The 26,944-nt window shown below is 40.9% G+C and overlaps 1 long non-coding RNA gene across 4 annotated transcripts in view; it reads right to left on the bottom strand.

Annotated features, from left to right (window-relative positions):
* The window catches only part of LOC108500676, a 209,840-nt gene that overhangs the window by 167,890 nt on the left and 15,006 nt on the right, over nt 1-26,944 (bottom strand). The window contains exon 5 of one of the 4 annotated variants that reach the window (XR_001875947.1): nt 20,608-22,404. The exons of the other annotated variants lie outside the window; for them this stretch is intronic. This is a non-coding gene — a long non-coding RNA (uncharacterized LOC108500676). Of the gene's footprint in view, nt 1-20,607; nt 22,405-26,944 lie in introns of those variants that run through there. 4 annotated transcript variants of the gene reach the window in all.

Raw genomic sequence — 26,944 nt, 5'->3', positions numbered from 1 at the left:
CACACATGACACCCTCTGGAGCAACACCAAAAGCAGCTAAACCCCTTACTCAATGGAGGGAGACTGAGGGCAACAGGATTTGCAGGCAAAAAGATTTAGGAGTGTGGATGTTTTAGTGCAAGGAAGATCGGGGTTGGTGCTGTTTGGAGGTGAAGCTGTTTGCAAACAAGGGCGTTTGGGAGTGAGGGAAACTAAACAAAAGCATTGGGGGCAAGGATGTTTGGGATCAAGGGCAAGGACCACTGAAGGTGAGGGTGTTGGAGGCTAAAGGCACTAGGGGGGCAAAACAGCGTTTGCAGATTAAAAGCATTTGAGGGAGAAGGCATCTGGGCCAAGGGTATTTGGCAGGTGTTTTGGGGAGAGGGGTTCTGCGCTGCTGCCAGCTCCCGACCGCCTCCGCCGGTGCCCACGCTCGCTCTGCGCTGCGGCTCTCGGACACCGGGCGCAGGAGCCGCATCGAGCCCCCCCCTCCCTCCTCTCCCCCCCGCTCTGCCATGCCGGGCCCTCTGCCTCCCCGGGAGCGGAGCCCCCCCGGCCCGTGCGGGCAGCTCCCCGCGCCCGGCGGGGCACGGCGGCGGCGGCGGGCGGGGGGCGCGGGGGGCGGCCGCGGGGGCGGAGCCGCCAGTCAGCGCCGGGCGCCGTGACCCCGGGGCGGGGACGGGCACAGGGACAGCGACAGCGGCGGGGACGGGCAGAGGCGGCGAGCGCAGCCCGTGTCCCCCCCGCGACACCGACACACAGACACGCACACAGACACGCTCCGGGCGGGGGCGGCCGCTCGCCCCCGCCCCAGCGCCCGCCCGGTCCGGCCGCCGCTCGCCCCGCACTTACCCGGGCCGCGGAGAGGTGTCGGCGGGCGGGCTCCGGCGAGCACCGGCTGCGGGGGACCGGGGGGGCCGCTGGGGTTTGGGGGGGGCTCCGTAATCCAGCAGGCTTTGGGCTGCCAAATGTAAACACTCCGCCATGATTTCTTTGTTTAGATAATTGAACCTGCCTCCCTCTCCCTCGCCGACTCCCGCTCGCTCTTATTTATTTATTTATTTCCCCCCCACTCCCGTCATCATCATCATCATCGTTATGGCTTGTGTGGGGTGTTTTTCTTTTCTTTCTTTTTTTTTTTTTAAGGGTTGTTATTTAGTAGCTGCATTTATCCACTGCTGGTTTTACAAACATTTATGTATATATATATATATATATTTATCTGTAAATATATATCCCTATGCAGGGGAGGCGATGGGAGGATTTAAGGAGGGGGAGTTGTTCCTGCAGGTTTCGGGGGTTTGCTGCTGTTCCCCCTTCCTTTGCTGCCGGGGCCGGCGGGATCGGGGGCAGCGGCCCCTTCCCGCAGCGCCCGGCGCTCCCGGGGAAACGGCAGCGTTTCCAAACGGGAAGGGAAGGGAGCAGCGTGCAACGGGGGAAACGGATGGAAACTTCCAGACTTAAGTTTTATTACTACATTTCCTGAAAATTCAAGCTCGACGTGAATGCAAGCTTGTTATTATTTTCTATAATAATAATAATAATAATAATAATAATAATAATAATAATTATTATTATTATTATTATTATTATTATTATTATGCGGGAATTCCCTGTCAGGAAATAGAGTTTTGTTGTAGGAAATGTACAGGAAGTGTTAACATGACTCAAACATGTTCCACCTGCATTCCTGCTTTGGCAGCAAGTTTCTCCATTTGGAAACACAAATGTATTTCCTGTCAGTACTACTTGAAAAAGACTGCAGTGCACTTCATCAATGTCCATAAATCCCTTTTCACAAACCTGATCCTATCAGATCCCAGCTTCCCAGGAATCCGATGGAAGTGCCCAGGGAGGAAGCAGGAGGCTGAGCTGCAGTGCCAGACATGTCAACCACCCAGCAAGGACCTGGCACCCCACAGTTCCCGTGGGACATTTGAGGAGTTTTAGGCACCACTTCAGGAATTGTGTCAAAGACTAGAAATTGTCTCTGACTTGTATTTTGTTGCTTTTTGCACTAAGTAAGAGCACTGCCTCCTGGTTTCTCCTTGCTTAACCCCCACAGAACACACAGCATTTGCAGAGGTACCTTTGCAGCTGATGTGTAGAACGAGCAATACTGCAAAGACAATATTAAAAAATCATTATATACAAAGACAAGGTGATTTATGGAGCAGTAAAGATAAAATGCTCTGTGGCAACATTCCAGTCATCAAACAGATTCCCAGTCCACTGTGCCCTGAGACTGGTAGTACAACCATAATCACCATTCCCAGAGCCAACCACGTCAGCTTTGAGAATACACCTACAACTTGTGCCCTACTGTAACTTAACTCTTGTGTCTGCCTAACTGGCAGAGGTCCTAGTTCTGCAAAGGGGTCACCACTTTGGACCCCCAAACCTTCCCTAAGTGTCATTAATCGCTTGTAAAACCAATATTAGTTCTCTCAGGCCACCCCTTACGGGTTGACATCACTCCTGAATTCCAGACACCAAAACAAACACCATCACTTAGTTTTTCACAGTGACCCCATCTCTGCTGTCCTACTTTTTTCTAGTTCTTTAAAAGAGAAGTTTGAGAATATTTCCCAGTTTCTGCTTTCTCTTCTTCCCTCTTTAAGGTTATGCTATTTGCTTATGATGCTATTTTTATTTCCCTGCTAGGATTTCATTGCAATCTCCCCTTTGTGGAATTTTTACTCGTGGCCATTTAAATTCATTTCAGGCTAGAACTTGGCATAAAGGTTCGCAGCTTCTCAGCCAGATTTGAATTACTATATTTAATCCATACTCAACTCTTAGGCTTTTTTTTTTTTTTTAAAATGAGAGTGAAGATAGAAATAATTTTGTTGTGGTTCCAAATGGTGGCATCATGCTGTACCGCTTTCAGATCTTGTCTTCATTCCACTAGCTTTTCAAAAGGACATGCCAGAGCATTTGAGACGTGACTTTAGAAACATGTTGCTTTGCAATCCTTTAGAAACGGGCCATTTCAGCATCAAACTTCATGAAAATGAAGCTTTGTGGATGCAAAAGGGTATTTTTATTGCACTCTTAGGTATGGCTCGCTGAACAGCAAAGCCAGTTTTCACGTGGGCAAAAAGAGGGCAAAAGTCTTTGTTATGCTTTGAAAGACGGTTTTGCACAATTGTGTTTTTGTTATCAATTTCTGTAAATATTCAGGCTGTGCTGTGTTGGCCTCTGCAGCCATGAAGAAGAGATAATGGCACAGAGATTTTTATTAAACTAGATTACATTGGATAGCTCAAATTTCCTTCCTCTGTCCACCAATTTAAAAAACAAATGCAGTATGTAATCCAAGATGAATTCCATTGTATAAGTCCAGCTGAGTAATGGCTTGGGAAATATTTCTACCAAGTCGAACTTTAGTTTGCTTTGGGGTTTTTATTTTTTAACTTTTGTATTACAGTGCCCAGCATGTTAGACAGTGGCAGGGCTACTGGTAATATCACGACTGAGTAGGATCAAGAGATCTTAAAACAGGATGGCAGATCTTAAGGAGGGGAATAATTACTGGCCCAGGTGGGGCTGGAAGTAGAGGGATGGGTTGCAATGTGAAGGATCATAGGAGAAAGTGGGCAAAGATCTGTAACAATATGATCCTACTCGAGTATATTTATGATCTCTGGTACTATAATGTGGTATCTCATGCTGGAAATGGGCACTCTGAAAGGCTGGTTTTCGAAGTTTGAAAGAATGTTGCAGTTTTTTAGAACTACCAAAAGAAGCTCAAATAAAGAGCATGTGCCCTTTTTCCTCCATTCTTCTCACTTGAGGGTTAAGTATTTATGCTAAAGTAACCAGTTCCTTTGCAAAGCTGTTTTCTGTATTAGTTTACCTTCCCTGAGATCGCATTTGAAATGTGTGGAGAAAAGCAGTGATGTGTAGACTGGGAGTATTTTAATCAAGGCAATATGACAATGGATTCCCCCAGTCAGAAAATGGTTGTAATGTGGTATCTGTGTAATAAGCTGCACTGTTGTACAAGGGAGTAGGATAAAACTCTTTAAAACAGCAATAAAAATCTGTTGCCTAAAAAGATAACATCCAGATCCTAAAATAAGGTTGAGATTAAATGGGTTAGTCTAAGAACATGCATCTATTGGACCAAAAAGAAAAGATCCAGGTGCTGACTTTCTTTTTTGCAAGCAGATATTTCCATTGTAATCATGGGTAAAGGCAATTATGGAAGAAAATATGAAAAATAAAGTTTTCTTTGAGTGCTTTGCACCGAGTTAACAAATTGCTATTGCACAATAGTAACACTGCATTAATTATGTCACTATTTTTCCTTCGTGATAGATTATTGTTAGTAATTCATCACTGTAACATATTAATAGTGGTATTAGTTTTTAAACAGAACAATCATATTAGTAGCATACTTGTCATATTAGTGAAAATTAACAAAATGATGAAAAATTGCTACCAAGGCTCTGGGGCTCTACCACTGCAAGGAAATCACTTTTTTCCCAATCCAGCAGTTTTTCAATGAGCATATATTTTCTTGCAAAGATAAAAAGATTGTTTTACAGAGTTCTCTGTCCAAGCCTCAGGAGCCATTTCAAAATACTTACGCCACCCTTTTAATGCCAAATGTGTATATTCTTGTATGATTCTAATACTGTATGTTCTGCCTTTTTAAAAGCCTGACTGCTGCCATTCACAACCCCTGGCATGAGGTTTGAGGCCATTAACTCCCTTTTTGTTGGGGACTGGGAGTCTGTAGTGTCTGGTGAACTTCTGCAACACAATATCTCTAAGAGTAACCACCTGAATTAGGTAACAGGGTTATAGAGTGGATTTCCTGCTCCCTCACTCGTGAACATCCTGTGCCTCAGAATCAAAAAAAAAGATAAAACTTTGCCCAAATCCCAAGAATCCAGTTTGGAACTGGAGTCACTGGTTTTACCCAGTGCTTTGTGAAACTAAGAGGCAAATCTCCAACCTCTCCTCTCTTTAGAAGCCACCAAAACACAACATTTTCCCCATTTATGCATCTACTTTGCATTGGCTGTTTTCTCATTTCCTGAGCAGTTTCTTTGGCTTAAATCTGCTAATTTAATGGAAGACATGAATAGCTTTCATTTGATTAACAACAGCATGTCACACAGGAAAAACAGGTATTTATGGCCAAGCAATAGGCCACAATGAAGTCAAGGGTCAAATTGGATGTCCCAATGTATTCAATATTGTTGAACCCAGTCATTCAAATGCAAATGAAATGATAAACATATTGAGTTTTCAGAATGACCGAAAAATGCCTTTATATTCAAGGCTTGTCTCTGTACAAGATTTCTTCCTTTAACCACATGATTCCCCAGTGAAAGTATTTGGGAAGTTTAGAAGCACAATCAGAAGCAGAATTCCCAATATCTGTCTAACAATCCTCAGTGTTTTTTGCTAAACTCTCTCTAGACAAAACCCCTACTGCCTTTAAGCTGGAGCCATCCTGGGGGAGTCAGACCCTCAGACCCCTGAAGGAGACTGCGACCAACCACAGATGTGACCCACACACCACAGGGCTAATAACAATGACCTCGTTGCAAAGATTAATTAATGCTTATAAAAAGCTTTTATTCTCAAAACTACTCTTGGATTAGCCAGGCCACAGCATCTCTGTGAGCAAAATTGCGTGCAACTGTGACACCCGGGCTGTGCTTGGCTGGAAAAAGTTCCTCAGGAAACATCTGTGCTGATGTTGGGACCAGCTTTACAGTGACCCCAAAGTCCATGTGCACTGCCCATCTGCCCTGAAAGCCTCTCAGCTTCTCCCTTGGCAGCAAGTCTGTCTAGGGCTGGAAGTGCTGCCGAGCTCCCAGCTCTCAGCTGGGGCTGCCCCTCTGCCCACCTTTCCCACTCCTGTGTGCAGAACTCACCCAGGCAGGCACAGCTCACATGGGGGGGCACAGTGGCAGTGCCAGGGCCCCCTGCTCTGCAGTCCCTGCTTTGGGAGCTCACTTTGCTCTGTGTTTTTCTGAACAGCACACGAGCCATGGGGAGAAGCAGTGGCTTAGCTGACCTCCCCCTGCTATGTGAGTAACAACAGAGGAGTAGAGCTGGCATTTTACTGTCCTTTTTCTGAATTTTAATTTTCTGACTAACTCTAAGCTCTTCAGGTGTTATGCAAAAGGCAGCTGCAAGCAGCTGCAGCACTTTAAAAATGAAAACCTCCCCAGTGATGTTTATGAAGTTGTGCACATTTTGTGGCACTGATTTTAATACAAAACATTAGATTGACACCCGATCTACACGTAACGTGCATTTGACTGACACGGGCATTTTTTATACATAGATGTGACATATGCCAACCATAACAACAGCTCTGAGTGACAACACAGCAAAAGAGGACTTGTGTTATCCATGTTCCATTCAGAATGTTTCCAGCCTTCCCTGTTTAGTGGTAATAATTGTGCTACTCATACGAGAAGATATTTTTGGAGTAATACAGCACTGCAAATTGGCCCGAGTGGCACTGAAGTCCACGGCAGAAAGAGCAAGAGGTCTTTTTAGTCTCTAAGCATTTAGAAAAGATAACATAACTAGGGCTCCAGTGAATTGGAGTTGTCAAAATTCACACCTAACAGAAAGGGGGTGTTGGGCCTGTTGCCAGGAAACAGCATCTGGTATCACATTTCTAAGAGGATCCATGCATATGAATGCAAGTGGGAGCTGCAGCATGATGAATCTATCACAGAAATTGCACCTCCTCACTGTGCGCTGTGGCACCCGCCCATACCGACTGCCTTGCCCTCATTCCTCAACAGTCCTTTACTCAACGGCCAGAGACATGCAGGCTGTGTCTCTGCAGGACCAGGTCAGCTGCAGGACCAGGTCAGCTGCAGGACCAGCTGCAGGTTCATCTCCAGGGTGGCCAGGGCCTCAGAATGTGCCCTGGGCCAGAGAAAATCTTGGCTGCTCTCCATGACATGAACTGCTTGCTCAATATCTGACTTGCTCCTGACTCACTTCTGAGGCCACACTTGGACATGGGTTGAGGGATAGCACGTGGAAGGAGCCATTTCTAGCAGGTTGTATGGACAGGACTGCTCTGAGCCTGCCTCCCACCACCCTTCAGTCCTCCAGCACTGTCCCACCTCTAATTTTTCTGTGCCCTGATGTCATTCTCCATGATACAGCAACAAACTCCCAGAGTGTTCCAGCTCCTGTGAGCAAGGACACACTCACACAAGGATAACTCTGTTGTGTGGATGTGGGGACATCACACAGAGCTCAGAGGGGATCCAGCATCAAGGGCTAAGCACCGTGGTCATGGCCAGCTGATCCACCTGTCCTGCAGGGCAGAAGGTGTGTCTGCCCCTTGCTTTATCCAAGGGGGATGGATACAGCCCTAGTAAATGGAAGAAAACAAAAGGGAGGAATACTGGAAGTATTACCCAAGATCCAGGGCACTGAAATAGCCCAGTAGCAGAGATCAGAAATATTCACTCTAATTTTATCAAGTTTCTTTGTAGGACAGAAATTCACAAAATATATTATGGTTATGAGGGCAAAATCTTTACTGGAAACTCCAGTCCCTGAGCAGGCTCTCCACTCCCACTGTGAGAGACAAGCAAGGACTGTGGGAACATCTGGTGTCTTGATAAAGTTCCCAGGACAGTTTTATGATGTGATACTGGAATTGTAATAGTTAATATTGAATGGACAGCATGTTACTGAGTTTTCATTGGTTTACAGATTTACAAGTATTTTGTAGTTCAACAAATTGATTGGTCCAGGTTAAGAGAGGAAAAGCTGGCTGAGGGAGGTATAAAATTAGTTGTATTACTAATTTAAATAATATTATCCTTTTATGTTTGTAATGTCCTAAACTGTGCTTTGTAATAAAGCATCCAGGTACTCCTGGGCAGCAGCTTGTATAGGCACATTTTCTGAACAGAGAATTCATCATATATTGTGATTATTTACATCATATCTGAAGTCTGTCAAGTTATTAGAGTTTTATGGTCTTATTTACACTACTATTAATAGGAAGAGTTAAGGACTTTTGAGTGGAGAATTGTTGCTTTATGTTAGAATCCATCCATAGCAGGCCAGTATTGCATTCCAAGCTGGAATTCCTGTCACTGCCATGACTGTCACAGAGCAGGTGAACAAGGAAACAATAACGTGGGGCAACAAAATCTGCCTGGAAAGATGCCTTGAATTTCTGCAGAGAAAGGCAAGAGAACTTCTGGAAATATTTTTGAAAGGGGAAGTTTTAGCTGAAGATAAAAAGACAGCAAATACATTTTTATGATAAGATTCCAGTTCTTCCTCACAGCAGCCCACTGATTTCATGGCCAAGAAAATCTGTTCTAATATAAATCTGGTGCATTCAAAAGGGTTACAGACCAATCGATTTTGATTTAATTTTATTGCGTTCCCAAGCCAACTTTGCTGTAAAGAATAAATAATATACATTGAGAGCATCAATTGAGATGTGTTTTTAAGGGTTTATTCTATTCTGTTGAAGTCTGCTAAGATCTTTTTCACTATTTCTGGACATAAAAGTTTAAACTGGATCATACAGAAGATTTGTCAACTACAGAGGCAAAGTAATTTCTTTGCCTGGTACTTCTGTTCAGTTGTTTTAGGATTCAGTCCTGTAAGGACTGATTTATTTGAATCTTATTTTCTGTGCCATTCATGGAGCTCTTGTCACATGATGCCAATTCATTGTGACTGTTAAATACTTTCTGTTGATGCTGAATATTTGCCCACAAGAAACTTCTGCAGATACAGATACCAAAGATCTCATATCAGCTGAAGGAATTTGTGAAGTTTGCAATTTTAAGTATGTATTGCAAAATAACAGGTGTGTTGCAATTATTAAAAATGTCCAATGTTCAGTTTCCATAATGCATGTCATGAAAAATTTGGAAGTAATTAGTAACTGATACTTTTGAAATATACTGCTTTGTTGGTAGTTGCCAGCAATGATCCCTGTCACTTACTATGGAGAAGTGGGTCAGATTTTAGTGCATATGAAAATTGCAAATTAGAACAGAAGTTTTATGTTGTTATGGTGACTAAATACATTTCCTTGTAGGTCTATTAAATGAAAACAATAGTGGAGTGGAGTTTACATATCTTATTCCACTTAGATTTTTTTTTTTAAATTGTGCCTACAATAATATTATTTAGCAAGAGCCTTTTAATTAATTAGAATAATTCCAATTAATTATGGACTTTTTTTTTTCAAACCAGCCTTACAAGTCCTTTGCTTTAAATTTCCTGAGTTCTGGATGGACAAGCCATATTTCCAGATTTTTCCCCAGATTTTCCCTTCATTTTGTGTTATTTGGGCTGTTTTTTTCTTCCAGAGAGCACAGAAGAGTTTTGAATTTCAGAGAGAAAGAGATGCTGGGAAGTAAGAATATCCCAAAGTGGGCAAGGCTGTGTGCTCAATCCCACAGGCTCCCTCAGCTCTCATATCAGCACAACTACAAGTATATAGGCCTGCTAAGGTTTTATATTGATGTGGTGCTCATGAAAAATGGAGATTAACAACAGCACTGCATGGTGACCCCTCAAATAAACACCGTGTGGGAAGAGGTTTTAGTGTGTCTTGTGTGGCTCCTCTAAAACTGTAAATTAGCTGATGTGTGAAAATGCAGAAAACCCAAAAACCTGCTGGTGAGTGGGTTGCAAGAGGCCACAAATAAATGCAAGGTTTGCCACTGCAATTGCCTTGATTTCTTTTGGAAAACATGCAAAAAAAAATCAGTTCTCCGAAGAAACTTCTTACACTTGTCAATGAAAACTGCCTTTTGGATAATACTTTGGGAACTCGAATTGTCAGTACACGTTTGGAACTGAGAACCTAAGTCTCTGGTTTAGTTGTAGAAACTTCTTTTTGTTTTAAGTTTATCCGGTGCTTAACTTAAGTTCAGGTCACTCTCACAACTTGAATGTGATCTTATTGAGGAAGATTAATTAATACTGAAAAAATGTGCTTATAAAGATAATTTTTTGAGTCTCTGTTGTACAAGAGAAATACAAGAGCTAGAATCTCCTCCAGGTTGTGGCTGCCTTGACCAGAGGCAGGAAGGCATTAACTGGTTTATATTAAATACAAACTGGTAAGGGACAGCCTACAATTCAGCTTTTGCAGTCTGAGATGCAGAATATTATTTAAAGTCTCACTCACAGCTCTCAGCAAACTTCTGTCCCTTTGCAGTGCTCAGAAGATCCCATTAGATGGTTATCTCTGCACAAAATAATTGCACATGGTGTGGAAATTCACTGTGGCTCTGGTGTGTGTCCAAAAGGGGACTCACTGGGCAATCAGAGTTAATTTAATGTAGAACTTCAGGTAGGGTTTAGTTTTTCTGTTTGGAAATCCCAATTACTCTAATCTATATGTTACAGTCAGATACTTAATCAAAAATAGTTTTATATCCAGCCACAGACTGCACAGAGCATGTTTGGTACTGTCAAATAAATTCAGTCATTTGGAAAGGAGCATTTGGGAGGGTGGTAAACTTTGCAGATAACACAGAATTATTTCAGTTAGTCAGCACTACAGAGATGTTCAATGAGACCTAATAAGCCTGCGTGGTGGCAGCCAAATTCAGCATTGACAAATATGAAAATACATATTGGAGGGAACAGATTGAATTGCTCATGCACATTGCTGGGTTCTAAATTAACTGTAACAACTTGGGAAAAGGACCTGAGGGTCACTGCGGGCAGCTCAATTAAACATCTGATCAATGAGCAGTGGAGGTTAAAAAAGCAAACAAAATGTGAGGATGTGGAAAGAATGGGATGGAAAACAATGACAATATTGTAATTGTGCAATTAAACACATTGTTGGCACCCTTTCCCCCAGTACAATATTTATTTCTGGTCACACCATCTTAAAATACGTGGTGGAAATAGAGGAAGCCCAAAGTTAGGCAACAGAAGGGAACAGGGATGAGGAGAAACCTCCATATTAAGAGAGATTTAAAAGATGAGAAGTGTTCAGTTGGAAGAGGAAATTAATAAGTGGGGACATGATAGAGAGATATAAAATAATTAATGGTATGGAGAAGGTCAATTGGATGCTCCTATTTACTCTTCCCCATAATGTAAGAACAAAGTGACATCCATTAAACTGAAAAGAAACAAATTTAAAACTGATAAGAAGAAATACTTTTTTACACAATGCATAATTAGCCTGTTGAACTCACTGCAACAAGCTATCATTATGCCCAAGAGCTTAGTAGGATTCAAAAAGGATTATACACTTATTTGGATAATGAGAGCGCCCAGGGATACCTTAGATAGGATAAAAATGGTTGGGGGTGGAGATGTATGAACCCTCATGCTTCAGGGCATAAACCAATCATTAGCTGTCTGGGATTAGGGAGAAACTTCCCCTATGAGAAAATTATTCAATAATTGTCCATTATGGGGTTTCTTGCAAATTCCACTGAAGCATCTGGTCCCGGGCACTCACGGTAGGGCCGGGGCATTGGGCTGCTGGCGTGATCCAGGGTGGGATTTACGCTTCCCAAATCTCCACGTGAGCTGGGAAAGCCCCTCTGCACCAAGAGGGACAGTTCTCTCTGTCCTGTGACCTCCTGCTGCCCAGCAATCACTGAGCAGTTCTTTGTGTGTTTATCTGGGATACGGCAGGACAGGATCAGGTTCCATTTGAAATGCATCCTGCCTGGCTGGCTCTGACGCCAGCACAGGAGAGCGTTTTATCTTCCAAAGTTCTCTAAAGCCTTTTGTGAGATTCCCTGATAGTCAAAAGAGCAGGTGATTCCACTGAAGTGTTATTATCTCTATTTTGTTTGTTATTTGGTTCCTTTTGATAGTTCACTTGACAGATTTTTCTCCTTTTTGCACTTTCTCCACAAGTGGGAAATACATCCTGAAACAATGTCTTAAGGAAACAGTATTCCAATCTTTTATTGTACTAGTCCTGTAACAGTCTAGGTTAGATTATCCAAGGAAAGAACCTCAATTTACCTGTCCTGGAAAATCAGTCAGATACTCAAAGTTGCTTTCTAGGGGTGCTTTGCCCATAGCAAAGTAAAACCTGCCAAATTTTCCTGCTGTGTAATATATTAAGAATGAGACGCCATTGAGACACTTTTGCATCTATTTTCATTTTATGGTTTGTTCTCTGCCATTTACCCTGTTTTTAATTCATTCACTGCATCTTATGATCAAGTTTTACTATTACTATCTAATTTTACTATTTTACTATTACCATCTAGGCTGTTTTACTATCTCTTTTTCCCCCTACTATTACTATCTACTATTTTACTATTACTATATAGTTTTACTATTACTGTTATTTACTATCAAGTTTTACTGTACCATTTCACTACATGAAATTCTGCAACAAAGAGAGTGTCAGATGAAAGTAGAATTTCTGCATTAAACCAGCCAGAAGAACACTGGAGTACAAAACACAGAACTGGCACCATCCTTCTGGAATATCCCTTTCCTGCATTTGGGACTTCCCAATGAACCTCTGGAACTGCTGATAAGATGCAGTTGAGTCAAGTGATCACCAAATGCAACCTTACAACTTCAAGGTCAGCTTTTATGGTACTGTGACCTGACAATATTGAAAACAAAAGGATAAAGATGCTTCAAAGACAAACTGTTTGTGGAGAAAGGAGTCAAAGGTGAAGGAAATAAAACAACGTAGATTATTTTGAGGGAGTAAATTCTTAAACTCAACAGAAAAACAACCTAAAAACATGTAATTGTTTCATTATGCTGCCTAAAAATCATCCTTCAACCACACAATTATAATACTGTGTTCCACACAAGAACTATGTAAATGTATTTAAAATCCAGTTTATGGAAAACAGATATGATGATTCCTTGTAATGGTGAAATAGCTTTTATGTTTTAAACCCAACAGAATGAAAGTTTTGTAAGTCTGCTTAGAGTTTTGAAAATTTGGAATAAGGTTTTCATGCAGGAAAAAATTGTTTTCCCCATATGTAACTTATTAGTCTGCACTATTTGTGTGTGTATTTTAATGATACATTTTCCTTAAAAAATAATAGCAACCAATCTGACTTTGAAACTTTAGGAGCCCTTAGGAGATATATCCAGTGTTTATCAATCTACAAGTAGCAGATGCAATTTCAGATGGAGTATAATGGAGAAAATGAATGATGAGGTTAAGTGCAAGGATCAGCACTTCCAGAAAGCCTCATGAATAATGACAACTAGGTTGGAAGTATAGTTTGAGAAAGCTATATCCAGGGAGAGCAGCTGGATTGAGTTAATACTTTACAAGATGGATACAGAAACTTTGTAAGCCTTGAGGTTGAACTCAGCCACATTTAGCAGTGACCAGGAGTTACCATCTAACAACTGTCCCAAACCCAGATAAGTGAGTTTTCTGGGTTTGGTCCCATTCCTATCCCCCAGGTGTTCCCACCACAGGAGTTAGCATTTGGAGTGATCCTGGCTGGCATCCTTGCTGGGCAGTCTCCCATGGGTAGGGATTGACTGGGCACGGAGAATGAGCAGTGCTGGAGCCCCACCTGGGCTCCCCTGGGTCGTGCTGGGGGCTCTGCAGGGCAAACGAAGGGAGCTGCTGCCTGTGCTCTGTCACTCACAGGTAAATGGGGGTCACCAGCCTCCAGGGATGCCAATCAGAGCCTTTCTCAGTGGGGATTGCACACTTACAGCTGTCTTTCCTGGCTCCCACAGCCCTGGGGGACTTCAGGTATTCCTGTGAGCAAAGTATGGCAGAGAGTAATACAGCCAGTATGAAATAAGAAAACATTTCCTCTCTGTTTCCTTGAGAAAAGCTTTGTAACACTGTTGAATGGCTTTGTTGCAATTGCTGGAGCATCATCAATACAGGCCTCAGAGGGGTTTCTGCTGTGGAAGTCTCAGGTCTGTGCCTGTTCTGGGGCACAAACAATGCTGGTGTTGAAACTGCTTTCACAGCAGGGATGTGGTGAGCGACTGTCACTTAACTGAAGTTTGAGAACACTGTTTTTCAAACTTCACCCTTCAGGTGAGTCCTCACAGAAGTTCAGGCCATCCTTTAGTGCCCACTTGCACCAGTCCAATGTTGTTGGCATTGGCAAAGATTTTCCTTGGAGAAGCTCCATCCCCTGATGACTCTCATGCAGGCCTGAGAGCTCTCCTGTGACAGCTGGGAATCAGAGCCATTAAATGGTGGTGGGGTTTAGAATCTTTCCCAACAGCTTTTGTATCAAAAGAAAATACACAATTAAATGTATTAGAATAGATATATAGAAAGAATCACATATAAGGCACCTAAAAATGCACTGCTCAGGACTCTATTAAAAAAGTAGTCACATAAAGGCTCATTGCTACAGCATATTTTCTTCATTATTTCTGCCTCATTGTATGTGAGACTATATTAGTATAATGAAGTGAGAAATAGTAGGATATTGGATATTATATTTCCTGCCTAGCAGCTTTAGAGAATTTAGCTCAAGGCAAGAGAAAATGCAGCCTTTCTGCCCCGAAGAATAAACAAAAACCTGTTAGAGAAATAAAAGTGTCAGTAAGAAATCAGATGGTCTCTCCACGTGCATCGGTGCATTTCTTACCGTGGCTTTATTGAGACCTGCTTAGAGTTTAGTTTGGGTTGATTTGGTTTGGTTTAGACACACTCTTGTTTCTTACACAGTGATGTGTAACTTTCCCCTTTATAAAGAGTGGAAACATTTGGGATGTGGAGTAATCAAGGTGCTGTTTATCAAGCTTGAATGTCAGAGGAGCCTGTGCTGTCAGGGAGAGGAGGATCTCAAAGCCACAGATACGTTTGCATTTAGCAGTAGAAAATACAGGTATCCAACTTAAACTTACACCCCTTTTAGGGTAACAGAACTAGATGTCACTTACAGAGGTTTCTGGATTTCCTGATGATTAAAGTATTCCAGTTTTACAGGAACACCAGAGCAGATTTATTTAAAAGGATTTTATGATAGTGTAAGGCTTATTCAAGCATTTGGGGATCTACACAGAGCTGCTGATGTGTGATTTAGTAAACAGGCAGAGCTATTTATAGGAACTTAAGGGAACTCTTCAGAAGGATAGAGCAGGCAGTGTAACAGAATATACATATGTACACTTAAATTACATGTATGTGGCATGAGATAAAGCATCCCAGGCACCAGAGTAGCCATTCACCTGCATCATAACCAAGAGGAACCAAATCACCAAACTACTGATAATTGCACAACTCTAGAAAATGACTTAATAAGAAAAATTAAAGTTACAAAATAGCAGAGGATCAGTGCTGCTGGATGAGTATTAGTGGACAGAAGCCCTGCTTCTAGCAAAGACATCTTGCATTCTTTTTACATAAGCTGTTTTTAATGTATGGCACTGGTGCACACATTGTTCAGCAGAATTTCACTCAATAGGTTCAGGTCAGAGTTACTGTATTTCAGCAGCTGGTGTTCAGAGATTTTGTAATTTATGAAGCTTATTAATTTACCAGGTGTTTGTTTAAAATGTCACTTTGCCAGGTCTTAACAATAAAACAAAAATATCTTCTCAAAACAGTGGATCTTACAGAACTTTCCACATTATTCGGCAAAATCCATAAAATTAGACAAAATTCTCTAGACAAAAAAGTTACTCCTGGTCTTGTGCAAAAAGAATTGAAAAGACCTGATACTGAAATAAAGGAGGCAGGCAGAGGGCATAATTCCGGCAAGGACTCAGCATCTCATGCACTTGGAGATAGGGCTGCTGCACTCCTGAGGAAGGTGTGACTCCCACTAGCTTGGGGAGCACAGTGGGTTTCATTGTAAGGCTCCTGCTTCAGCATTCCCCCCTCAAGGCAAAGCAGCTCCTGCTGTTCCAGCAGACAGGGCTGCACCTCCCAGGAAGGATCTGACACCTCGGCTGTGGCCTTGTAAAGAAGGATGGTGCTGAGCAGAACATGAATGCTCTTGGGTTTAACCTTCCTTCAGGAAGAATTCTGATATTCTTAAATGTCAAATGCACTGACTTTCTGCTGGGTCTTGGGCCTGAGCAAGTGAAGGCAGTGCACCTATAAAGGCATAAGTATCCCTTTCATCTGAAAGCTCACAGTTGTAAACAATAAATATCACCCTCCCCAGGAGGAAGGGAACAGAAACTGGTTGCAGCTTAGACAAAACTTCATTCTGGTTTTGTCTCTGGACCATGATGTCCTCCCAAGCTGCTCTATGAGCCTGGACCCCTTCAAAATTGCCTGCTGATCTCTGGTGGTTCCTTCTGCTTCCTTTCCAGCCCTCTTTGCCCTTCAAATAGAGATCCAAGGGTTGCTGGATCTCCCTGCACATCCAGCTTCATTAATTCACATTAAAACAGTTGCATATCTTACAAACTGTCATTTCTTTTCACTCTGTTACGGTTTCCTCTATAGCAGTTACTTCACTGGCTGGATTTGTCACTGGCAGTTCCTTGGTGACACAACAGAAGTTGTACCAAAATCACTTTGTTTTACCTTATAGCCCAAACTAAATCCCTTTAAATGAAGTTCCCAGTACAGATACCAGCCTGTTCTATTCTTTAAGGGTGACCAAAGGACAGTACTACTTCAGCAGCTGCCTCCAAACTCCATGCTTTGCATACATCCCAGAAAGGAAACTTATCCTGGGGTCAGATGATCAGTTTGGTTGGAAAAAGACATTCAGCCTTCAGCTAAGGCTTTCTTTTCTATCAAGAGCTCTGCTATGAACTGAATTTTCTTTCTGATAACTTTTCAGATTGTTTTATGTGAGATTTCTATGTTTTCCTCCCAACACAATCATTCTATCTGTGTTTCAGGCATAAGGGGGGTAATGTATTCTCATGTTTGCCACAGAGCAAGCACAGATTCATCTCAGATATGACAACCAGCACACTCTCTTATCTACAGAGAGGGTCATCTCTTGTGCTTAAGAATATGGTGCAAATGATTGTACCAGTATATTGCTAATGCTGAAATCTACATTTCTATGTAAAATAATTTTCTCTTTTGTCTGTAGTTGCAACTTGGAACGCTCTCCTTATATGCACTATAAAATGTTAATAGCAAAATTTAGTGTGACTTTATGACTGTGGTGTCATTTTTCTCAGCTTGATCAGCTCTTTCAAATGGCATCATTATGATGGAAGTTGTTTACAGTAATAAAGCAAGAATAGTTCCAATAAAATAGTAGGTGCCTTCACAGTTAAAGAGTAGCTGGCATTTAAGAACACAGCAGCTACTCGTTCTGGGGGTGCAGAATCCCACAAGCCCACAATATAATGGAGTTAATGCAGGTAATTACAAGATTGCCCCCCTCAGGACTGGGGGGTGTTGAGAGAGACAACAGGAAATACATTATGGATTGGAAAGGGGGAAAAGTAGCAAAATGGTATATATTGACAGTGGAAGGAGAAACAACTCTGTAATGAAGCTTTGAAGTCTCCAGAATTGTGGATTATTCTATTGTAATGTTATTCTTCATCAGTCATTTGTCACCAGTTATTGACTTATGAGAATAAAGTGGTAACATTTTAAGATTAATTTATAAGGATTTTGCTAATGTTACATGATTAATAGAAATTACTTTAAAACTAACTTATTGTAGGTATACTTTAACATCTGGGAATACACATGGATGATGCTTCAAAAGATGTTTAATAAATGATGTTCTAACTACCAGCTATAAACACTAATGCTCTGGGACATGGGAAATAATTTATAAACTGTAGGTCTCTATAAACACCTTAAAGAAAACTTTGTAGCAATAAGAAAATAATCAGTGATGGTGATTTACACCTACTTTACCCCGTGTAAAGCATAATGCTGAATAAGACCTTCAGCTCAAGGATTCAGTGTCCAGTCTGTAAAACGAGGTTACAGTGCAAGTGTGTGACCTGCCAGGAAAACAGCTCAGCTGGGAGGAAAAGCTGCAAGAAACCTCACAGGGGCTTTGAAAGCTGCATCAGGCCAAAAATAGAAATTGGTGTTTGCTTGGTTAACAGTGATAACTGGCAAAGTCTGGGTCAAGGTTAAACAAGGGAAACCTCCTGTGGAATGTTCATCCCCTTGGCAATAATTTATTAGCAAAGGTTTTACCCAGGACAGCAACAAGTAAATCCCAGACTGGTCGTTGCTGTCCTACAATGAAATCTGGTAACAGCACTGATTCCATTTGAAGGCTGTACTTCAAGATTGCAGTTCCCTGCCAGAGAACCGGGGGTGTGATTGATTTACATGACAGTGTTTTAACTGAGAACCCTGTAAAATAATTCAAACCCAGTTTGACATCCTGCAAGACAACCTTATATTAAGAAACGTCAGCACTGTAGAGCACAGAAAGAGAAGGCCGTGATATATTTTTTCAATGACTACCAGAAGTGGTGGGGATACACACCTATAAAACTCCCCAACAATGTGTTGCAGCACATTGTATCCTTGGAAAGGCCAATCAAGTAGCACATTATGTGGTACTTGTGAAATGTTGCAAGTCTTGGAATGAGGAGCAGAAATTTGAAACAGGCACATAAATCTGAGTCAGGCTGTTAGGGCTGAAGAATTTTCTTTTATCTGGATTACCCTGCTGCTCTTATTTGATGTTGAAAGGTGTTTATAACTGTTAAACTGGGAATGAAAAATAAAAGCCAAGATAATGTGGTGCCACGTTCACCCAGGAAGAAGGATCATTGAGGAAATCAAAGTTACCTTTGACTCATGGGATAAGGGAAGGAGATCTGTGCCTGGACAGGGGCAGATCCCGTGTGTTCATGGGAAGAACAGCCTTGCTAAAATGATTGCCTAATGTTTTCTGTTGGTAAACTACACCCTTGTTACATGATTGATTTTTGAAAATGTACAGGGCTACATTCTCCTCTTTTAATCTTACAGATGTTTAGTGACTTTCTCTGCCTTTCAGAGCAGTTTTAATCACTAGGGATTCATGTCTACAGGGTGCATAACACTGTGGTTGTAACACACTGCGCCACACAAACAGCATTTTTTGGCTTCATCCTTCCTGTGCAAAGAGAGAACAAATTCAGTTCTGAGCCTTTAGATGCTCATTATCAGACAGATTTGTACAGGTGATTGTCCATACACGTGGTTGGCAGTTCCACCAAAATGGAGTGCAGTGCAGGAAGGTAAATCTGTCCATAAATCTATGCAAGATTTGGGTCATAATAACAAACTTACATGTAAGGCTTTTTTCGAACAAAATCCCCCATTTTATTAGGAGAATTTTCTCCACATCCATTTCACCCAGTCTTTGAGAACGTTTACATATGTTTCCCTTAATTCAGCATTATTTGGAATGGCAGGGGTGTTATTCTTCCCCCTCTCCTGGTTTGCACAAGGGTGGAGCAAAGGGGCATAATCTGATTAATCCTTTTCAAACTGAAGGGCTTTGCAATTTTATTCCAAGACCAAATTATTATGAACAGCTCAACCTGGAAATACTCTTTGATAGGGAGAAAAGTATTTCAAAGTTTGCCTGCACTGCCTGGTAAGGCCAGAGCTGGACTATTTGAATGATCCCTTTGAAGCTTGCAGCTCCCTGGGCTCATTGTCATCCAGAGCTGTAGTCCCAGAGGACTGGAGCTGCTCCAGGCTTTGCAAACTTATTACAAGCACAGGTGAGTTGCTGTCATCAAATTGGAGTGCCCATTAAAACTTCAAAGGAGAAGCTTGATCTAAGTTTTCCTTGACATAATGTGTAATACTTATTACAGAGAGATTTATTAAGCTTCTCTCATTTTATAGGTTGAATCTAGTGGAGGGTCATGGAACACATTAAGGCTTTGACCAACAGTAAAGAGCTGAAATTTTCATATTTTGCTATTCATGACCTTGGGACTACCTAAAATGGCAGCCACCTGTAATTCAGTGCAATTGTGCCTAAGCACATCCACACTTTCCCCTCCATTGATGTTTCAAGAGACAAAAAACCCATAAAAAGATGAATGTTGAGTGGGTTTAGGAGGCGTTTGAGAAGCCAGGCACTGTGCTGGGCCAGAATGGAGGGACCTTGCCATGTAAAATAGTCTTACACTCAACTGGCAATGCTATAAATTGAGGGGAAAAAAATACATGCTTTAGTAACTTAAGTGGGAGTGCTCTGTCCTATCCTGAGCTAAGCCACTGGAGTTATTCTGGGTTTACAACAATGTAACTATGAGCAGAATATGAGCATGAATTTGTGTTTTATTCCATTTTTATATGCACTTCTCACTGTTTTGTTTTTACATTATTTGCCACATTGGGAGGACAAATGGTATGAATGTGGCAGGCAACAGGGGAATATTCATCCTCCTGGTATCTGTCAGGACGCTGAGAACGTGGTCCCAGTGAGGAGGTCAGACTCCAAAAGCTTCCAAAAGCTTCTGGAAAATCTATTTTGTGCATGGATTTTTGTGCACAGGCTACATGACTAGGTGGAGGAAGCTTTTTATTTGAGGGGGTTAATTTGGACTGCTGTACAACTGTATTTAAATCTTTTTCCAAAGAACAACCTTTTGCCTACTGTCCTAAAGAATTTATTTGTTTTCATGAGTTTGCCTCAGCCTTCAAGTTATTGTAACAGTTTTGTGTATTTAATATACAGTGTGTGTTAATATCACAGACAGTTTTATAACAGCATTATAACTTACACCATTCCCTCCAGCTTTTTATGGACATCTACGCTCCTGCATTAAACTACTGTAGCTTGTGGAATTTACAGTAGAAATCAAGAATGAAGCCCGATGAAAAGCCTTTTAAATTGTGTTGTAGACATCCACTGCATCCACCTTGCAAAAGGACTCAAATGAAGAGAACTCTCAGGTGGTAATTTCTAGCAAGAGTCCAGGATTACCATCCTGCCAGCCAAGCCATAAAGGAAAAATGATTGGAGTACAGTAGGAAGGCTAACTTCATCTTTTTACTTGAAGTCAAGTTTAATTATTTATGTTTCCCGAGGAAAATAAAACCAGAATGGTAACTATGCATTCTTAGTTTAATAGAGGACTCATTTCAGATTCTGCAGCGTTAAAATACAACCACTATATCCTGTCTAGAAAAACAAAAGCAGGAGAGACCCAATAGATAGATAGAAGCACAGAGACACAGATAAATACATCTCTCCCTGCTTCTGCAAAAAAAGGAGCTACATAATGAGGAATTTTATAATTACAAAGAAGTCTAATTATTTATTTCACTTTGAAGATAGATTAATTCTTAATTTAAGAATTGCTATATAGTTTTTAATGTAAGCTGTATGCAAGTGATAGAAGTTCTTATTATGTTATCAACCAAAAAGACAAGACACAAACAAACTGGGCTGTTCTTTTAACTTTAGAAATGCTCTGAATTTCTACTGCAAAATCTAATAGATGACACAAGTTATACTTCACATTATCAGTAAATACTACCATAACCTCACCATGAGGCAACACAGGTTGTCATATCTAGTTACTATTTTCTTAGGAAATAAATGACTTCTGGTTATCATGGGCCGATGTGACATGACAGTGTAAAATCCTATTGCAGTCTGTGGTGAGCAGGATGATAACATATGTCACCACTCTACTAAACCTGTGAAAATCCCTTGGAATTCCTATTTATTAAACCTCATGTTTGCCACTGTGTGCAGTGCAGGGCTCCTTCCCTGGTTGCAGTGCAGAGCTGCTGACTGTTAATTGCTTCTGTGGGTTCCATTTCAATAGCAATCAACCTTAAACAGACCAGTGCAAACTCTCTTTCAAGAAACGCTGGGAGCATTTTTCAGAAGGAGGAGTGTGCTGCTGAATTACCTCAAGGACAGCTCTTTAGCCAACTGTGTCACCTGCTTGCAGCCTCCTAATTCAACTAACTTTAGCTCACAATTACAGCACAGCTGACCCATGCTAAAAGTCCATTACCTGCGTTTAAGCTCTATTTACCTAACAGTTCTTATCCTCTTTATCACTCTATCTCTCACTTTTAGTCTTCTTTTTCTTACTGCAGATGTTCTTAATGGGGAATTATCCTGAAGAAATACTGTGAGGAAAATTATGATTAACCAGCCTCTATGTAATAGATGGAAGCAATTCCTGCAGAACTGTCTTTGCAAACCAAAGCAAAAGGCAAACTAAAAAATTCAACTCCAGAGTTAAAAACTTCTGAGTTCATACAAATGGCCAGTCCCTTTTTTCACTTTTGCCAGACTGATGTCCCACAGCAACAAGCTCCACAGTGTTTGAGGAGGGTGTGTCCTGCTTAAAATTTCCCTGGGTGTTCTTATCATCCATGACAAGATCCCAACCATCCTTATCAAGGTGTTATTTCATGGCTTTGTATCCCATCTACCCTGCAGCCTTTCTGGGAAGCTGGTGATGCCAATTGGTCCAGGCTTTTCTCCTTATCCTTTGCATTCTTTGGCATGGAGCTGCTTCTACTTTTGCAAGCCTTCTGTTTGCAGTTGATGACCAGGATGGCACTTGCTGTTTGAAATGCAGAGGACAATCAATTTAATGACGTTAAAGAGGTTTTCATATTATTCTTCCTTCCTGTACCAAAATTTTCCACTATAGCTGCATGCCAAGTGGAGGCCATTATTGCATTCTTGACAATGCTCTCTGGGTCCTTTGCCTTTGATACAATTAATTTAGAACACACCAAGATGTAAAAATAGATTTTTGAAAACCTCAACATTGTAAATTACATTAATTTGTATATATCAACAGGGAACTTAACCTGCCATCAGACTGATCATTCACCTAACTTGTTTATTTTCTTCTGAAGTTTCTTATTACCCTCTCCAGATTTGATTAACCTGAATAATTTTGTGTCACCTGCAAATTTTATCACCTCAATGCTCATCCCTTTTTCCAGTTCATTAAAAAAATATATTAAACTGTGGCAGTCCTGCTGCAGAAAAGGACACACTCGATGTCAAATTCTACTGTAGTGAAAACTGAGAAGTCATTCCTGCCTCCTTTTTATAGCTCTGGGTTGGACTGATCCATGACAAAAACTAAGTGAAAGCTTTTTGGTCTGATAGCTATGGGAAGTTTGTTGGGCATGGAGTTTCTGGTTTTGTTTCCAGCTTTGTGACTGCTTAATTTCTTTGCATTTTGGGAGGGTTAGAAAGGCTAGACTTAAATGATTAAGCAGTTTATCCATATTTTTTATGACATATCCAATGAGTTCTAATAGATGAATTGAAAAGGGAATGTCCTGATGGATATGGAAAATCAGAAAGACAATTTTTATTTACCAGATCAGGTTCACTTAAAAGTAGTGCTTCTGTTATCCCAGCTTTGGGATTGTTCTGAAACCTTTGGACATTTCAAAATGCATCTTTATTTAGAATATTCATCTGAAGGGGCTAATTTAATTCCTTCAGAATATTTGTCATTTATGTCTGAGAGGACACTCAGCACACTTGGAGCCTCTTTTGTCCCTTTCAGAAAGAAGCAACTTGGGGATTTAGTAGATGGAAGCTACACAAGTTTCACTGATGCTTCCCTAAAACTGGAAAGTAATCCTCTAAGTTATTATTAACATTTAACTCCAAATCCTGATGCTCTGTAACTGCTTTAAAAGGAAACTGTGTTATTATTTTCCCAAGAACATGGGTTACATTGTATTACACACAGAATTAGTATGTCTGCCTGATAATTATGTAACCTCACATCACCTTACATCTGCCTGGAACCCACGTTACAGAATTTTTTCCATGTGTTGGATTTTCGGAGCTCTTTGAACTCTGAGAGCTCAATATGAAGAGTGGAAGTATTTTTGCACAAAGGAGTCCTTTCACAAGAAGGAGTCTGAACCTCTTTGCTGGATTATCTGCCTTGTACAAGATCACTAACAGAAAAATTCCCAGCCAAGGGTTGCACATACCATTTTTTGGGTTCTAAATCCCTTGAAAATGTATATTGCTTTATGCAAATGGTTTCAAGATATGTACACTGAAATTCTTTTGGTGAGCTGATGACTTAAGGACATCTGTTCATATGAGAAGAGAAGGCTGGGGGGGGGGGAATCTCAACGTGCATTAACATGTGATCAGAGGGAATGAAGAATAAGGAGCCAGACTTTTCCCAGCGGTGCCCACTGACAGGACAAAAGTGTGAGAATGGACACAAAAAGTGTAATGTGCAGTCTGAACACAAGAAAACCTTTGCCCTGTGAGGATGCACAAACACTAGAACAGGCTACTGAGAGGTTGGGGAGTTCATTTGTGGAGGCTGGGAACAGTCCTGGGCAACCAGCTCCTGCCAAACCTGCTTGAGCCAGGGGCTTGGACTAAATGATCCAAGAGGTCCCTTCCAACCTCCACAATCCTGTGGAATTGCATACAGAACACTGAATGATTATTATTTAAAATGATTCCATGGTAGCTATGACTACCAGTGGACAGTCTAAACACAGGAACTAATTAACAATTCAAACAGAATTCACAACCAGCCAAGCCAAACACTAGAAGGGAGTAGTTGAGTCTTTGGTGAAGCTCTGAATTTCCAAACCACTTAACTCTGTTTGAAGATGGTCCTTCAAAACCTCTGAGATGCTTCTACACATTTACAAAGTTTATACCTAATATCTCTTCTCTGTGCATAGATTGAGTCCAATCTTACAGGTCCAGTGAGGAATACGAACTGTCAGAATTTCAAAACATTTCTCTCTCAAGCAATGAGAGGTGATAAATCCACCATTTACTGGTTCCATCAGCAACAATTCAGTTCCTTGTCTCGGTGTAGTTACATCCCCGAGACATGATTTTGTGGGTGAGAATGTGAGAAACCCTTTAATAAGAGCTAATGCCTCATTATTTTGCCCAGTAAAATCATAGAATAGTCCTAATTAAATCATTAAACCCTCGTGCTCTTTTGTACAGACTACCTTTTTCATAGTACAAATGATGAAAATGTTTCAACAATGGGACTTGAAATATTTTTGAAGGAATCTTTCTCCCATTGTTGCACATTAGACACGTTTTATGAACTATTAGTGCTTAGGGTGTGAAGAAGAGACTTCTCACTTCTTCCAAAGCAACATAAGTGACATCTGGAAGCAGAACACAACAGAGAGGAAATGTTTATGAGTTAGAGGAGCACGTGCTACCAGCACCAACTTAAATAAGAGGTATCAGACATTTCTGATGAGGAAAATCTTTGTGTGAGGTGAAATGGGCTCCATTCTGTTCCTTTTGTTCCAAAGATGAGATGGATTTGAAAAACCTACCTGGCTCCTTGATGCAAGGACTCGCCACATGAGATAATCTCCAGCACATTCCTATTGGCAAGCAGATCTTTCACCCTTTTTTCTCCATGCATTACAGAAAATATTAAATCAGTTTGGTGTCCATAAAAACTTTTGATCCTAGGAACAGCCTAGGGTACTATCATTATCTTCAGGAGAACCATTTGTAGATCTTCAGTAGGTAGCACTAATTTAATTTCTTTGCTAGAGAAAAAGTGGCTGATTTTCTAGATCAATATTTGATTGAATATGTTTGAAATGGCAGCAGATAAAGGCCCCTTTTTCTGGCCCAAAGAGTTTTTGAACCACAGAGGTATACTGTTCTAGCTCCCCTGGGATCTGACTGCAAGGAGGTCTCAAAGATCTGTTAGAAACCTTCCTGCTGTTCCTTGTGTTCTTCCAGCAAGACTTTCTAAAGGTTGAGATGAGAAGAAAGAAGATCAAGAACCAAAATGTCTTTATATCCATTTTTTAATCTTTCCTGGTGCTTCTCTTAACTAAAAATAATCGTTTATAACACCAGTTTACAAAAAAACTCCTCTAATAGGATCATGTGAAAGGAAGGAAAAAAGTGAGGGCCAGGCCTTCAGATTTGCTTTAAGAAGGTGCTCCAACAACTTTTGCAAGCCATTGACATTTGAGGGCCTTTTTCTCTTTCATGACACTAATTAAAGCAGAATATCAATGTCTCATCACCTTGAAAGTGATCTATTAAAGAGACGTGCTCAAGGCTGGAAAACCAGGGCGATGGCCACACGTTTTAGAACTTCAGAAGAAAAGTTGCCCAGTTATGTTAAATAACTACAGAAAAGCATGAAAGCGAAAAGATATTCTTAAACAATGATAAGAGGTGCTGTTGAAAGAGTGGCACGATGTGAGCCCCTGCACCAGTACATTCCATAGGAATTCATGCCAAACCCATGCACACACAGGCCTCCCCCTCCCTCAGCCCCACAGAGAGCAGTGCTCCTGTTCGTGCTGGGCACGTGAAGAGGTTTCTTTAAATCTTCAGGACCCGGAGGAACATTTCTCAGAATGAGACAATGAAATATTGTGGATGAAAACTTCTTGTACAATTGAGATAAGAAATGCACCCAAAGAGTAAACCATATTGCCTGTCTTGACTACACAGATAGCTTGATGTAACATGATTAACAGCCTATGTACCTCTACATAATAAAATCCATTCGTCTTAACATTAAAATGTAATTTTTGCTTCGCAATACTTTATTTAGAGCTTTGATTTTGCTTTTAAAATAAGTATGTTTAACTTGCTAATAATGTGGATGGACTCTCTTAATATACAAATTAGAAAGAAAACTATATCAAAGATAGTGAAAGCATGTGGTGTCCTATCAGTCCTGATGATAGAGGTTCTTACTCATCTGCTGCAGAGTCTAATATCAGTTTTTCTGTGAGTTTTATAAATATTATATTATTTGCAGGGATCCAAAGTCCCCTGGTTTAAAAATGCCTTTTCAATTACTCAGTATTTGAGCAACATTGAATACTACTTTAATTTATTTCACTGTGAAATAAAACGCATCCCCATAAGTCAAACCTGTGTAAGATGCACCAGTAGCTGTTCTGTATGTCATTTCAGTGACCCTGGCAAAGACTTTCAGTCTTTTAATTTCTTTTAGAAGCAGCAAAAATGCACCAACATTTCTGTTAATCTCTTGGGAAATAAAGGAGAAAAAAACCCACTACCAGTCTCATATCTACCCTGTAATTTAGAAAGGTAGCTCTGGTAACTCCAGTGCTTTGTAT

This window comes from Lepidothrix coronata, unplaced genomic scaffold (genome assembly GCF_001604755.1).
Source record: "Lepidothrix coronata isolate B3197 unplaced genomic scaffold, Lepidothrix_coronata-1.0 Scaffold92, whole genome shotgun sequence".
Lineage (NCBI taxonomy): Eukaryota > Metazoa > Chordata > Aves > Passeriformes > Pipridae > Lepidothrix > Lepidothrix coronata.
This window is presented reverse-complemented; position numbering and strand designations above follow the sequence as displayed.